This window comes from Triplophysa dalaica, chromosome 1 (genome assembly GCF_015846415.1).
Source record: "Triplophysa dalaica isolate WHDGS20190420 chromosome 1, ASM1584641v1, whole genome shotgun sequence".
NCBI lineage: Eukaryota > Metazoa > Chordata > Actinopteri > Cypriniformes > Nemacheilidae > Triplophysa > Triplophysa dalaica.
In genome coordinates this window covers 8,402,307-8,417,510 of record NC_079542.1, presented here as the reverse complement: position 1 = coordinate 8,417,510, position 15,204 = coordinate 8,402,307, and the positions used below count along the sequence as shown (strand labels likewise).

Genomic DNA, 15,204 nt, shown 5'->3' with positions numbered 1-15,204 from the left:
TGCTAATGGACTGTAAGTCGAACATGTCATATGCACACAGAGGTCGATCACATCAATTTATAAATATGAGGCAGATCAATTTTCAGATACAAAGCGTGCAAAATACAGTAGAAGTCAAAAGGTTAGACACATTGAGTTTATGTATTGGATTGGTGGGTATAACACGGTATACTTTAGCTAAACACTTTTCACTCTGAGCTAAAGCAGTGACGTACATTATTACAACAATCTGGGATGTGAAATAAGCCATGCAAAAATTATACCGTATCATCTGTTATGACATTAAGTTAGGTAATGCAGTAAAATGTTAACCAGCTAAAGGATATATTTATGTACGCAGTATTTATAATATTTGATTATCTATATTATTTTAACCATGTATAGTATTTTAAGATTAAACTGTTATGAATGAATAAATCTGTTTGTTTTACAGTTTGTTTAGACCTAAAGACAGTGGACACATACAGCTGTTGTACATCATCCCTCCTCTCTCTCTCTCTCTCTCTATCTCTCTCTCTCTCTCTCTCTCTCTCTCATGCTCCCTCTCGCTGATAGTAGTCTCAAGGTTTCTCTGTGTAAGAGCTCCATGTGTCCATAGTTACAAGGCAACCATGCTTAGTGACAGTCAGCTGAGATTTGTTTGTGTTATAAATATAGAATCTGAAAAGTGGTACATAATGTTTACATAAGTGGACAAAAGGAACAACAATTGAAAAGTAACAACAATTTAAACTGGGAATATTTATAGAATACTCAAAAACTATAAGGTTTTGAATCAACAATTATACATTTTTTATCTGACTCTAGTTTTATGTGTTTGTTTCAAACCCTTTTTTTGAGAATTATATACTTCCAAGTAAAATCCCCTTGTTTTTGTAATCGTTGTTGGATAAACAAGGGAATACTATAAATAAACACACTAGCTGTACATGTCAACAACAACAGAGATTAATTTGCGGTTTTAGGATATTTTTTATTTGTTACAATTTCGAGTTGAGACATTTGTGTCATTTATTTTAAATTGTCACATTTATTTCAAGATAATAAGGTATTGCGTCTGAATAAAATTGACTTTTAGAATTAAACATATACTTGGCCATATTCCCTGAAGTAAAAAACAACTTTTCATCAAAACCGCGCTTCAAGGTGTTTTCAGTTTTACTATCATTGTTAAACGACCAGATGCCATTTACAGGAGTTCCTGCACATGTGATGTGCATCTAGATTTCCTGGTGTTTAAAGGATGTGGGGTAGGAGTTAAGTGTTTGTTCATCACATTGTTTCTTTATGACACACACACATAAACTGCGGCAATGGCATTTGAAGGTAAATGCAAAATGAAGTCATACTGTACTGTGTACTGAGAAAAAACAGGCATGATAAATGGATTGAGAGAGGAAGGGAAGAGGATAAGAAGAGAGAGAGAGGAAAAGGGGGAGGTCTGATGTTGATGCGTGGTTAATGGGTTTATCTAAAATATATTTGTGCTGTCAAATGTACGCCATTGTTTTGGTCAAGGACACTCACTGAGAATCTCAGTGCGCTGCTGATAAATGTTCCTCTACTCTTCTACGTTTGAATGAGCCGTGTGTCTGTCAGTAACACTGAAAGCGTCTGAATCTATTCATTCTCCACGGCTACAGAGAGACACATACTGATGCAAAGCGATCTACTCTCTCAAGGGGTTTTGGAGAGAGAAAAACACACAGAGAAAAGCGCAGAGGGAAAGCAGGATCTAAACTGAATTCCAGGCACTCCCTGAGTTAGATAATCATTAATAATGAATGAACGTGTGACTAATCAAACACAGCAATCAGCCTCATTTCTGTTTAAAAAACTGTTTCTTTTAATTGACAAAGAGTTTGTGTCGCTTTGATTAGACTGTGCGATATGGATAAATGTGACCTGTGAACAATACCAGTGTGTGTTTTTGTACCATTGTTATAAGTGGAAGTGAGTTTGGCTTGGCGATATAAGTGTGATAAGGACAAAACACGAACACAGTTAATGTGTAAACATGACTGCTGGTGAGTAAATGAACACTTACAGTAATGGGTAGAGTACATCATTTCTAAATCACGTTACAGTTTAGCCTTGACTGATTGTTTAGGCATTTTAAAGGGATAGTTCAGCCAAAAAATTCTGTCATCATTTACTTACCTTCGAGTTAAGAAAAGTAAAACTATTGTTAGTGGGTCAAAATGTTGTTGATAACCTTAAAGGGATTGTTCACCCAAAAGTAAAAATTCGGTCTTCATTTACTCACCTTCCAGTTGTTCCAAATAGGTATGAATTTCGTTTTTCTGATGAATACAGAGAACAATATTTGGAAGAATGCTTGTAACCAAACAGTTCTTGGACCCCATTGACTACCATAGTATGAAAAAATACTTCTGACTGCCATTGTAATTTTTCCTACTATGATAGTCAAGGGTGGCCAAGAACTTTTTGGTTACAAGCATTCGCCCAAATATCTTTCTCTGTGTGCAATCAAACACATTTACACAGGTTTGGCACAACTAGAGAGTGAGTCATTCATGACAGAATTTTCATTTTTGGGTAAACCATTCCCTTAAAATAATTTTCTACAACATTTTAACCGACTAACAAAAATGTCTTTCTTTGTATCAGTTTTAAGATCAACAGAAAACACTGAAAATGGATAATAAACACTTCCTGATGGCAATATTGATATACATTATGCATTTGGCAGATGCTTTTATTCAAACCACTGAGCCACAGGTCACAGCCATGTTTGCCATTTTTTTTAATATTTTTTTGTTTACGTCATTCATAATCATTAAATTGATTATAATCTTTCAGATATTTGCATTGCCATAAAAAATAAATTGTCGAACACTAGGCTCCTCCTCACACAAATACGTGAAGTCATACCCTTATATTACACGCGTAGAAGAAATTCAATAAATGTGAAACTCAATCCATGAATCATGCACAACCTCTTGCAGACAACACACATTAAACAAGCTATGACCTCATCGTCATTAATACTGTCATAAAAAAGACGCAGTCTACTCTGGGTGTGAACTGGTCTACACACATTATAGTTCTGAAGTACGGTTTTACAATATTATATTCACTTCATTGTCAGACTCTTTATTTTTTCTTCTATTTAATGCATATGTTAGTATTTTTCATCGGAATGAAAACAAATCCTACATTTTTTGTTTCATTTTTATACCTTCATCTGAACATTCTGTACTGTGTAAATAAACTTCCTTCTTTGGTGAAATAAAATAGCATCTTGTAGAGTTACAGGTCTGTTGTTTCTGACAGTCTGTTCATCTTCCACTGGTGATTGCATAATCCTTGTTCTTGCCTCACTGTTTTTACAACACACCTCAGCATTCTCACGTGTCTGTGGAGGACAGTGGGTTTAAGACCACCAACATCCCACCACATATGCACTATTTACAGTAGAGGACTCTAGTAATTAAGGGTTTGATGGATTATTGTAAGAATGGGGTATTAAGAGGTTTGGGGAGGCAAAGAAGATTAGGTACCAAACTACAGGACAACTCTACATCAAATAATGAGAAAGGGTTAGGTCTAATACACCCTCAGATGGGGAAAACATAGGAGTCAGAGAGACGGTTACTAGAATCAAAATTGCACAAATTGTGTATAAGATGCACCATAGTTACTTGGAAGTGTTTGTGGTTTTAGTATTGTTTTCAATCACAGGTTTATGCTACAAAGAAACACAAAACCTGCGGTATACAGGGGACGTGTGGTATTCAATAGGATCTTGGACATGGGCTGTTTTTTCTTGGACCACCTACTGTCATAAAAATGTTATGTGTTAGTAAGATTTGTGATCCTGAATTACAAATAGCAAGATGCTTTAATGAGAAAAAAAATACAAAATTAAATAGTGAGGAAGAGGATTATACGTGAATGATTGTTCTTTCATTCATATGCAAACTCACAGGAACATTTGTGGTGGGCTGGGAGTAATGCTGGGGTATTACGGCCGGTTCAATATGAAAACAACGCAAGGGAGGATTCAGTATCCCTCTGGCCTTTATAACTGGAGTATATTAGTCATTAACATCCAGACCCCCCTCTCACTTCTATTTTTAAATGGACAGATCCGATCTAACGGTGCTGTGGCCAAAGGGAAAGTCATTGTAAGTTGGCAGTGGTTAATATCACACATCTTCATGTGTTTGTGTGTCAAAGCACAAATGACGAATATCTGAGAAGCTGAAGTACAGGTGTGTATTTACATGGGAATGTCATGTGATCTTTCTGCTGATTGGTTCGCTCTTGTTGGGTGTGCTGGCAAAACCAAACAAATGGTCTATCTTTATCAGCCGGTGACACAAATTGCGTTGTGTTGCGTAGCCAAAAAACAAGGAATTACAGATCTCTTTGATGTCTTTGTTCTATCTCAACACGTTGTACAGTTTTCATTTCTTTCCCAGTTGCGCTTTTACATCCTTTTCATAGTCACCTTGGTTTACATTGTTATGTAACGCTCACACACACTCATGGGTGGATGGTTTTGTTTGTGCACCTGCCCCCTTAACACACAATGTCATCACCACCCCATCAAGAAAAAAAGGAACCGAGAATCCATCGTACACATTGTCTCAGTGCACCCACACAGACTCGCTGGTCATCAGTGTGTATTTAAATATTGAGGGGGATACATGTAAAGTGAGAAAACTGGTCTGTCAGGTCTGATGTGTAATGCTCAGGGAATGGAGGTCATCTGTGGCTTGCGGGATGATTCTTTTCTTTTATGCATGGAAAGCCTGCAGATGAGTAAGACTAAACCTGTTCGACCGGTTTTATGGGTCGACTTGACACCAGGAAATGAAGCTCTGATCACGTTTATATGTGTTTGTGTTTGTTTGCGTAGGAGGTTGGCTAGTGCAATTGCGCTTATGTAAAATGTGTGACATGTGCATTAGTCTATGCACTTTTAAAAGGTATTTGGAAAAATATAAATACTCCTATAGATAATAGAAAATGAGTCAGTTATTTTTATTGTGGTTAATTGGGTCATTACTGTGCTAATGTTAAGCTTTTGCTCATACTGTAATTTGTATTTAGAATAAACTGATTCACTGTATAAAGAGCAAGCTGAGAGGAACTCCTACTGTCACACTATTTAAAGGTATCTAGCGGTGATGAGATGTACTACACCTGTGGGGTACTGAGCTAGGACACCTGTGTGAGTTTTCATCTAATTGAATTATGCGTTTATTTATAAAATATCAAAAAACAGGATTTTAGATGGGTATTTATGTTGGGGAGAGAATTTGTGTGACAGATTTTCCTTAGAGCTATAGTATTACTTTTAGTGACATATAGACGTAGTCAGTCACACACATGCACACACAGTCAACTCAACATCTCACCCAAACCTTCCTGTTAATCCTAGTCTATCATCATTTGTGTGCGGCAGTTTCCCAGCGGTGCTCCAGCAGTGTTGTTGTATTTGGGAAACCCTGCCATTGTGCTGGACAGCCAGCCAGGAAGGAAAAAGCCCCGCCCCCTGGCTTCCCATCCCACCACCAAGTGAGTTTATGCCATTGGAGACGGCAAAGAGGGAAATGATTTTTAACCTTTTGCGTGCTTGTGCACAGAGCAAGAGGAAAAATGTTTACATGTGACCACTCCTACTGATAATGGAAAAGGGTATGTGAGGTGACATATATGCTATAGAAACTTAAGACTTAAAAGTCAGACATCAGCTTTTAGTATGTATATGCTTGATGCTTAAAACTATAGGCAAGTCCTTTGGACTGAACCATGGCGCTACAATATCAAAAACTTTCTGTTTGTTCTGACCGGTCAACCTTTGCCTCAACCAGTGGTGTGAGTTTAGGGCGGGACTTCATGTTTCATGTCAATACATTTACATTTAGGCATTTGGCAGACGCTTTTATTCAAAGCGACTTACATTGCTTTATCCTATACATTTTACATGGGTATTTGCAATCCCCTGGGATCGAACCCACAACCTTGCGTTGTGAACGCAATGCTTTTACCACTGAGCTAAAGGAAAGCTGTAGGGTGAGGGTTGTGTTTTGAAAACATTTGGTTTTGGTTGTACTGTCCTGCAGACAACAGTGTTTTATCTGCCTCAGTCATGTATTTTGAAACTTAAAAAAATATAAAAGCCTTAAAAACCTTTGAACTTCAAAGGGACAGTTCATCCAAAAATTTACATTTTGTCAACATTTGCTCAGCCTCAAGTTGTTCCAAAGCTTTATAAATTTCTTTTTTGATTTTTTTTTTTTATAAATTTTCTCTTTTATAAATTTTGTTCTGATGAACACGGAGAAAGATAGTTGGAAGAATACTTTAAACCAAACAGTTTTTTGGCCACCATTGACTGCCATAGTAGGAAAAATATATTTGTTCTGTTGAACACAAAAGAAGATATTTTGAAGAATGTAGGAAAGAACTTTTGACTACCTTTATTATTTGAACAAACAAAACATGACAGCCTTTTCAAGACATGTTATCCAAATCAAAAAACGTTATTCCAGAAACCAATTCAAAATACCAGAGGGATCCACGGCTCAGAAAAACAAACTCTCCTCAGGGGGTTTAGGACTACAATCTGATGTTTTGTAGATCTTATTGGGTTGTATGGCCATTTAGGGCTTTTAGCTGATGCAATGTGAAGTGCCTACACTTGCAAATGTGGTTTCGAGTCAGGAGGCATCTCTTTTCTTCTCTCATTTTGCTGCAGGCAAATGGCTCATTGGCTTCGGTCAGAAGGCCTAATGCATGGACATACATGGTTGCTGGGATGCATTTGGGCTAGGGCGGGCCAGAGGGTGTAAGTGAGAGTACTTTTCTGAAGGATTGGTGTTCAATCATTGCACATCTGCTGTAAGTGGTTTAGGTTGAGCTTTGTCAGCATTTTGCATATATGCCTATACGTATGTGTGTGCGTGATGGGATAATGGCTTGTGTCCCATACGTATGATTGATAACAGGATGGGCTGGAAAACATCACTGCATGCGTGTTTGTGGACATCCATGTATTGTGTGGGTGTGTGTCTGTGAGTGTCTTTATGTAGTTTAATGGATTTTGAGAGTAATGAATTGTGTTTGAGGAGGGTGAGGGTTACTGCAGTCATACAGTCATGTCATTGCCCATAGGCTTGCTCAAATCTCCCACTCTGTAAGGATGGAAATGGTGGTTGTATTGGCTATTTGCCCACTTGACTCTTTTTAATGTTCACTTTTGGTTTTGGGCAATGGAACTGTATGTTTTTAAAGACACACATCCATGACACTACAATAGAGTTCTGCAAAAAGCGAGAGACACACAGATCTGAAATAATTAGGGTTCGAGCCCGTAGGGCTAGAAACCTATTGTATTTGTAGGTTTTATTCTTCTTCTTCTTCTTCTTATTATTATTCTTCCCTAAAAGTGATCGTGCAGCCCAAACCGTAAAGCCGACAGAGCTGTGACTTGGTCAGATGGTAGTAGTCCTTGTCGCTACTCAGATACAGGGAGCCAGCCAAATCGGCCCATAGGTGGCGCTACAGCGATGAAAGGCGCGTTTGCGCACGTAACCCCTAAACCGTTTGTCGCACACCCAAGTGTTTTATATCAGTGTAATCATTGGCTCAAAACTTAAAAAACGTATATCTCCGATTTCATTTCCGGTATGCAAATTTTTTCGCTAATTTGCATTTTATGAAAAAAATTAAAAATGAACTAGTCCCTGGATTTTTGCCCGATCGGAACCAAACCAACGCTGATGAGTTCTGATGAGTGTGAATGTAAATAATTATCAAAAAAAAGTTGAATTTTCAATTCACGGCCGCTATGTGGCGCTAAAACGTCCAAACCGGAAGTAACATATTTAACTAAAATGGCCCTAACTCGTGAACTGTTTGAGATATGTTCATGGGGCTTGGAAAATATGTGTAGACTCTCAGTCCGGGGTCACAATAAAAAAACTGCGGCATTTGGCCACTAGGTGGCGCTATAATTTGAATGAGCTAGAAAATGGCTATAACTACGCAACCCTTTGCCCGATTGACTTGATATGTGGTATGGTGGGTCTTTGTCTCATGCTACATGAATATCTCAAAGGACATTGGCGTATCTCAAAAAACATGGCCGCCATTGGCCAATGAAGTTTGAGCGCTAATTACACCGAGTTAACTGAGGCCGATCAAAACGACACTCGCTGGGATTATTTGTCTCACAGTCCTTAAGGTCTGTAAGAAATATGAACTCATTTGGCCACCGGGGGGCGAAATAACGCTTTAGGAGTGCTTAAACCATTGTGTATCACGTGACATTTGACATATACCCAAACTAATGTTATCATATGATAGCTCTCCTTATTCTGAGCAACTTTGCCTCTTGAACCACTTCTGTCGATTAAACGATTTGTGAGTTATCGCAGATGATGTCTAAAACCTACTTTCGCGAACTAGTCGTTGGTTTTTCGACTTAACGGAACCAAAACAATGCAGATGACTTCTGTGGAGAGTGATTGTAAATAATTATCGAAAAAAAGCAGAAATTTCCTTTCACGGTCCCTTAGGGGCGGCCAAATTTAAAAATGGGAGGAGCCTATCACATTTAAATGGCCATAAATCCAGAACGGCTTAACATATCATCATGGGGCTCGGGAAATATGTGTATACCATCACTCCAAGTTCACCTACAAAATAACGTGGCATTTGCACACTAGGTGGCGCTATAACAGTAAAAATGGTAAAATTGTTGCGTATTTCATTGCTTAAGCAGTTGTGTATCACGTGACATTTGTCATTTACACAAACTAATATAATCATATGATAGTTCTCCTCATTCAGAACAACTTTGCCTCTTGATCCATTGATGTCAATCAAACAGTTCGCAAGTTATTGGTGATGATGTTAAAGACGTACTTTTGCATACTAATTTTAGGTCTTTCAAGCAATTTCCAAATTTTCACCACAGTACAATTCTCTGGACTCTCTAGATAATTTATGATCAAGGACATGTTGAACTTTTTCATAAATGTGACCATAACAGAGTCCTTTATTATATTAACCTCAAAAGTCTACCTGAAAGCTTGCTGCTCCTTAATGAATAATCCAACTGACTTGCCATATAGTACTATTATACATATTATGACACAAAAAAAGCATGCAAAATGTGAAGGTCATCGGAAGAGGCATGCCTTCATAACAGACAAAAAAGTGAAATATAATTAATTTCAATGGCTTTTTTAGAGTCACCAGATCACAATGTGTGTATTTATGGATATTATGTCTCTCTGTATAATAAGAGTGTGCATGTACTGTATAGTTCTGTGTGTCATGTGTGATCGAGACTGTGCATGTGTGTGGAATGAAATGTGTCTCACAGGAAGACAGTGTTAGAAATAAAATGTATTACACATTAAACGTTGCTCCATAATTACACATCTATAAATACAGCACATGTCTGGCTGCTTTTATGATGCTGTGTTGATATATATATATATATATACAACACACCTTTATTAGGTACACCAGTTTAATTGCATGTAAACCCAAATTGCTACTAAGCCAGTCACATGGCAGCAACTCAATGCATTTAGACATGGTAAACATGACTTCCTGAAGTTCAAACCTTACATCAAAATGGGATATACTGTATAATGTGTGTACAAAATAAACACAATTTAAATGGCACGGCATTCTAGACTATTATGAATGGGAATCAATGTATCTATTTAAGATGCTCCTGGCCATAAGCCTTAAGCTTTTTTTATACACGTCTATCATAATGTATGGCAGGTGCCATGCCACATCCATAGCAACTAAACATGTTAACTTAGCAACCATTAAGCTAGACCTATATCTCTGGAACTGAACATCGTAGAGACATGAGAATTGGTTAATTTCACTCGCCCCTCAGGTATTATCGGTTTACACCTGTTTTTGCATATGAGTGTAAGCATGCGTGGTCTCTATTAACCGTTGATGACCATTTCTTTCATTTTTCTGGTTATGGGTAAGTGTCATCCCTTGCGGATGTGTTATGGTCCGATTCCTGACCGTAGTCAGCGAAGGCAGTCGACCTTAGTCCCCTTAGACTGCTCGAACCCGATGATTGCTGCTTGCAGCTATATTATTGTTGTTGATATCTTTGATGGAGAAAATATTTAGATGCAAATCAGATTGCTTATTCTGGTTAAACTTTATTCCCCCAAAAATATTTCAAAAGGTTGTATGGATGTTAGCATGATATTAAAAAATGAACATTAGCATTTTATGGTGCTTTTGAAGCTTTTACCGGCCTGTCTGTACATTCATTTATGTTCATTTATCCTTAAAAGACAAAACCTTCCAAAAAAGCCTCTCTCTTTCTCTCTCCGTCTTGCTCTTTTTCTCTCTTGTGCTCTATTTTTTCCAATTTGTCTGTTTCTCTCTATTCCTCAGTTTTTTCAGATGGATGCTCCACAATACTGAGTCATGTGATCAGAGGTCTTAAGTGGAAGGAAAGCTTTTATTGATCGATGGGACGGATTCCAGAAAACACCCATCTCCTCTCACTCTAGTTTCTGTGTTTACATTGTGTGTTTCAATGAGGAACGAGGTTACAGCTAATACGACTAAATACTGTATTTGATTTCCGATTCCAATTTTCCGCCATTAAGTGTCTAGTCACCATAGCATCAGTGCTCTTACATGGGTAATATAGTTTATTTTTGTTTACTTTACTAATTTCTCTCTCGCGTTTGTGTCCGTCAGCCTTGGTGGTTTTATGGTTCTATCGCTGGAGCTGCCAGGACAGGCTGTTTTGAACCTGTTTAAGTGGAGCATGTTATTTCCCGTTAACTGATAAAGTATCTGCTTAGGCAGTGGGATAAAGCCAGCCCATTACATTTGGAACCGTTATCAGTCCAGACGCTTATCTCCTTCATGTTTAGAAGTTTGTGCCTGAAAACTTGAGGACATAAGCCGTCTGCGTGTATAAGAAAGGTCATTTAAAATGTTCTTGCTCTCAATGTTCGTTGCGTCTTGGCTTCTCTTGTGAGAACCATTGTGTTAAATTGTTAAATTGCGTTGTGTTTTTGTCTTCTCTGATCTCAGAGTAACTCGTCTGCTCATACTGAACAATGGTGAGGTCAATTTATCCCTTTATTTAGATAAAACTTGTCAATTTCACCTACATCATCATCGCTTTGATTCATCTGTTTAGAAATAAACCACATGTCTTTTTTCATTATTTATCTTGCCCTCACTTTTTTTATCTTTATTTATCTTGCTGTCTACCGCTCTCTTTGAATACAGAAGGCTCCTAACTTTTCTTTTAAAGGAGCAAGGATTGAACGATGTTAAAAATCAATCCTTTTTTTGTATTTTGTTGGGTTTTGTTTATTTTAGAACTGACCTAAACTAACAATGAATCTCAACTGTCATTTCCAATAGCCCCTTTTCTTTACAAATGCCTCACATAGATAAACTTTGGGGTCTTTCTAGTGTGATTTCATGTAGTTCTTTTTAAACAGCAAGTTCATAAAAACTGACATTAAAGGGAGAGAAAATTATAACGCCTTCATCAGATTTTCCATTCGGTTCAGAATGAAGTTACACATATAGCCTTGGCTATACTCACATACTATTAACTCTAGTACTGTGGTGTTTTGACCAATAAAAAGTCAATGAATTAGAATCACAGCAGCTCTTATTTCATTAAGGCGTGCAATAAAATCATCTTTATTAAAACAGTGACTGTATTATCCAATATGCTGATGTTGAATCGGCTATTTCAAAAGCTTCATAAAAGGCTTGGATTAAGGCAGTTTTAAGATGGACCTGAATCTATTGTTTTGAAGACTTTTATAACCTCTCATTGTTTTTATAAAAAAAGTATTTACAGGTATATATTTTTCTTCTACTCTCCCTCTCCTTTCTGAGGTCTGTAGGTGGGCCGGTCTCTTTGAACTATGAATCCCTTCCCCTTACTTAAATTGCTCTCTCATGTTGGGCTGGGGGTAGATTTGCCCCGGCACCCACCACCCACCAAATCTCTGGATTCTTCCTCCCATAGCACTGCCTTGATGGCTGCTTCTCTGAAGAACTACATATGACACATGCTTCACATTTGCATCAGATGTAGTCAGAGAGAGGGGAGGACACGGTTGTGAGTGACTTGGAATGCTTGAAAAATAACAAATAGTTTTTGAGGGATTTTAATGAAAGCACTTGACCAAAGCATGCATTTTGTGTGTGTGCATGTGTGTGTGTGTGTTTGTGTGAATGTGTGCATGTATGTGTTTACTGTCAGTGCCTGAGGCCAGGAAAGCCTAAAGTTACCTGTCAAATATCACAATTACAGGAAGGAGAGAAGCTTCCTATCAAACAGGCTTAGGTAGAAAAACACCTGTTAAGAATGCAGGTTTAAGGCACAAACACCCCTCCATACCTGCACGTTGATTTTTCATCCATTAGTTCAGTGCAACACACACACCTGCCTTTATGCATCTCTACAAAAGAAGAGAGGTTGACTCCTTGATCTTTATGTTATAGTGCACAACAATACATAAAGTTATGAGACAGCAACAAAGGATGTTCCACATCGCGCTGATATTTTCACACATACGAGAGAGTCCACCCTTTATCAGAAACTCATTATTATTATGGTGTTGTCTCAACAGATATTGTCTCCCTCTGTTCTTTATTTGAAAAGATTAGTCATTGTAAATGAACTTTTGCATATTAAGGTATGTTGCATGCAAGTTTTCGTTTTTGCAGCCAATGCGACGGGGTCGCTTCTTGTGCGTGTTTTGTTTTTTTGGATAAGGTCTAAATTGAAGGTCCTTTTGGGTTCAAGATGCAGCAAAAATATCACATTCTTAGATTTAGTTATTGGATTTTCTGCATGGGTAATCACAAATGGAAGTTTGCTGTGTCAAAGATCATAAAGTTGATATGGGCAAGGCTTTGATAAATGATCGCTCTGTGGAGGAACTGCTGGATAGGAAAAGCATATGAGTTCTACTTTGATATATTACAAGGCTCTGTTACTGTAAAAACTACATTTCACACATATTAACTGTGAAAATTAATCTGTTCATTAACAGTAAGATGAGTCAGCTATGCTGTCTATGGTTTTTAAGAGAAGTTTGGTTCAATCTTTTCTCTCTCTCTTCCGTCACCATTATGTTCCATGCTTTGATTCTCTTTGATGAGACAGGAAAAGCAGGAATTATTCATTGAAGATGCTTTTATGGCTCTGAGCCGTCTGATGAACTGTATCCGCCTTGATATCTGTGAATTGGTGTGATTGTAATGGGCAGTGCACTGTGAAAGAGGGCTTTGTTGACTAACAATGAACGTTTCCCAAAAGCGTTTGAACTTAGAAGACAAAAAATTATTGTGTTTTTTAGATTGAAGTTGCTACCTTTTTAATGAGAAAGCTACAGTTGGATCTACTGTGTGTAGAGATCATAAGCAATAAGCACACTCTTACGTATATACTGAGTAAATGAGAATCTCTCTCTCTCTCTCTCTCTCTCTCTCTCCATCCTGAGGTTTTCTATCCTTATCATAAGGTTCTATTTGTTTCTCTTTAAGTCTCAGTGAAGGATGAAGATGTTTGGGTGTCTGGAAATCAGTATTATGGGGGTTGGATGACGTGTGTGTATTAATGTGTAGAGACAGAAACAAGAATGGAAGGACACTCTGGCCCTCGAAAAGACTGAGTTAAAGCAGTATCTGATGACAAGACAGATTCAGTGTCTTTGAGGCTGTTGTGTGTGTGTGTGTGTGTGTGTGTGTGGTGTTGTGTTCGTGCATGCTCCGCACCTGTGATCCCTCTCGCACAAAGACTTTTGTGTTTTAACCTCTTTGAGAAAAAAAACTGCCCATGATGTTTAGCATCATGTGATATCAACTCTTTTCTCATGCGGCGGCTCATGACCGTCAGGCATCAGCTGATCACAGTTCATAGTTCATTGTGATGTTGTTGTGAGCTTCAGATACTATGTTTGACCGTATTGTAAGAATAGAGCTCTTTGCACAGAAAAAGCATGTTATTTATAACATGTACTAAACACTTAGTAGTAGTATCATTTGCAGAAGCATCCTGGGTTAAGTATTGTTCAGTCTGTAAAAACGTTCATCTTCTTTTATGTTGGCGTTTGTTTATTATTTTATCTCTTTATTTTGGTTTGAGTTATATTTTTTGTGTCCAGTGGACTGAGCCTGCTCAGCTGGAGAAAAAGATGTTCTACACCTGCTGATGGCTTATTTGCATTCCATCATAAACTGCCTCATGTGGCTTTTAAGGTTGAGTCTCCATTGCCTTTTCCACAACATTTTATATTTGTTTATTTAGTTTGACCTTCTTCAGCATCTGTACTAGCAGTGATGATATGCAAAATATTGTCTCCTGGCCTCTACTTTGTCTGAAAACAGACAGATAATAGAAATAAAGAGATTGTACTTTGAGACCAGAAATAGGATGTTTCAATTTTATTTAATGGGAATCCTAAGCATATTATATGTAAACAAACGTAATTTTTTTTTTGTATGTTTTAAATGACTTTAAATGGAGAGCTAATGAAGCCTTTTGCTTGAGTCTTTTATATTTTCTTCTTAAAAAGCATTAATCTCATGTGTCATAGGGTTTCAAATGAGATTTCTAGAGTGTCTCCACTTCAAAAGTCTGCTATCAAAAGTAAGAAAGCATAACTCAAAGACTCTCATTAAATTCTTTCAAGAACAAATTATATGAACTTTGCCATTTACTCTCATTTGGGGCTGTTCTGGATTTACAAAGGGACAAATTTGATACATGAAACATCTTTGCACTCATTTAGTCTTAAAAAATAACTGTCCAAGCAATAATATTTTTAGGGATTTTTTCTAACGAACCAAGTAAGACAACACAAATGTGTTTTTTTTATTAAGAAAGCATCACTCTTTTGCTATTGCTCCTGTATCTTTCTTTCAAAAGTCACTGCTTCCAACTTTCTTTATTTTTCTTTTCTTCATCCACGCTTGACTTCTCTACCAAGCTGTTCTCCTAAAGGCCTGGCTCGAATTCAGCCTCCTGCGGAGCTAGAAGACAAAAGTTTTTCCTCGCAATTTCTGCATTTTGTTTGTGGGCAGCAGCGAAGTCCTGCAAAGCTCACTAATGTCCTCCAGCTTTTTGTCCCTGGAGTGTGAAACTCTAATGAGGGACAGGGATGAGATTCGCAGGAGAGGCTT

General features: G+C 37.6%; 1 protein-coding gene across 2 annotated transcripts in view; it reads left to right on the top strand.

The window, feature by feature from the left end:
- Window positions 1-15,204, top strand: part of sema4f (sema domain, immunoglobulin domain (Ig), transmembrane domain (TM) and short cytoplasmic domain, (semaphorin) 4F) — a 47,743-nt gene that overhangs the window by 8,299 nt on the left and 24,240 nt on the right. The gene's annotated exons all lie outside the window — the stretch shown is intronic.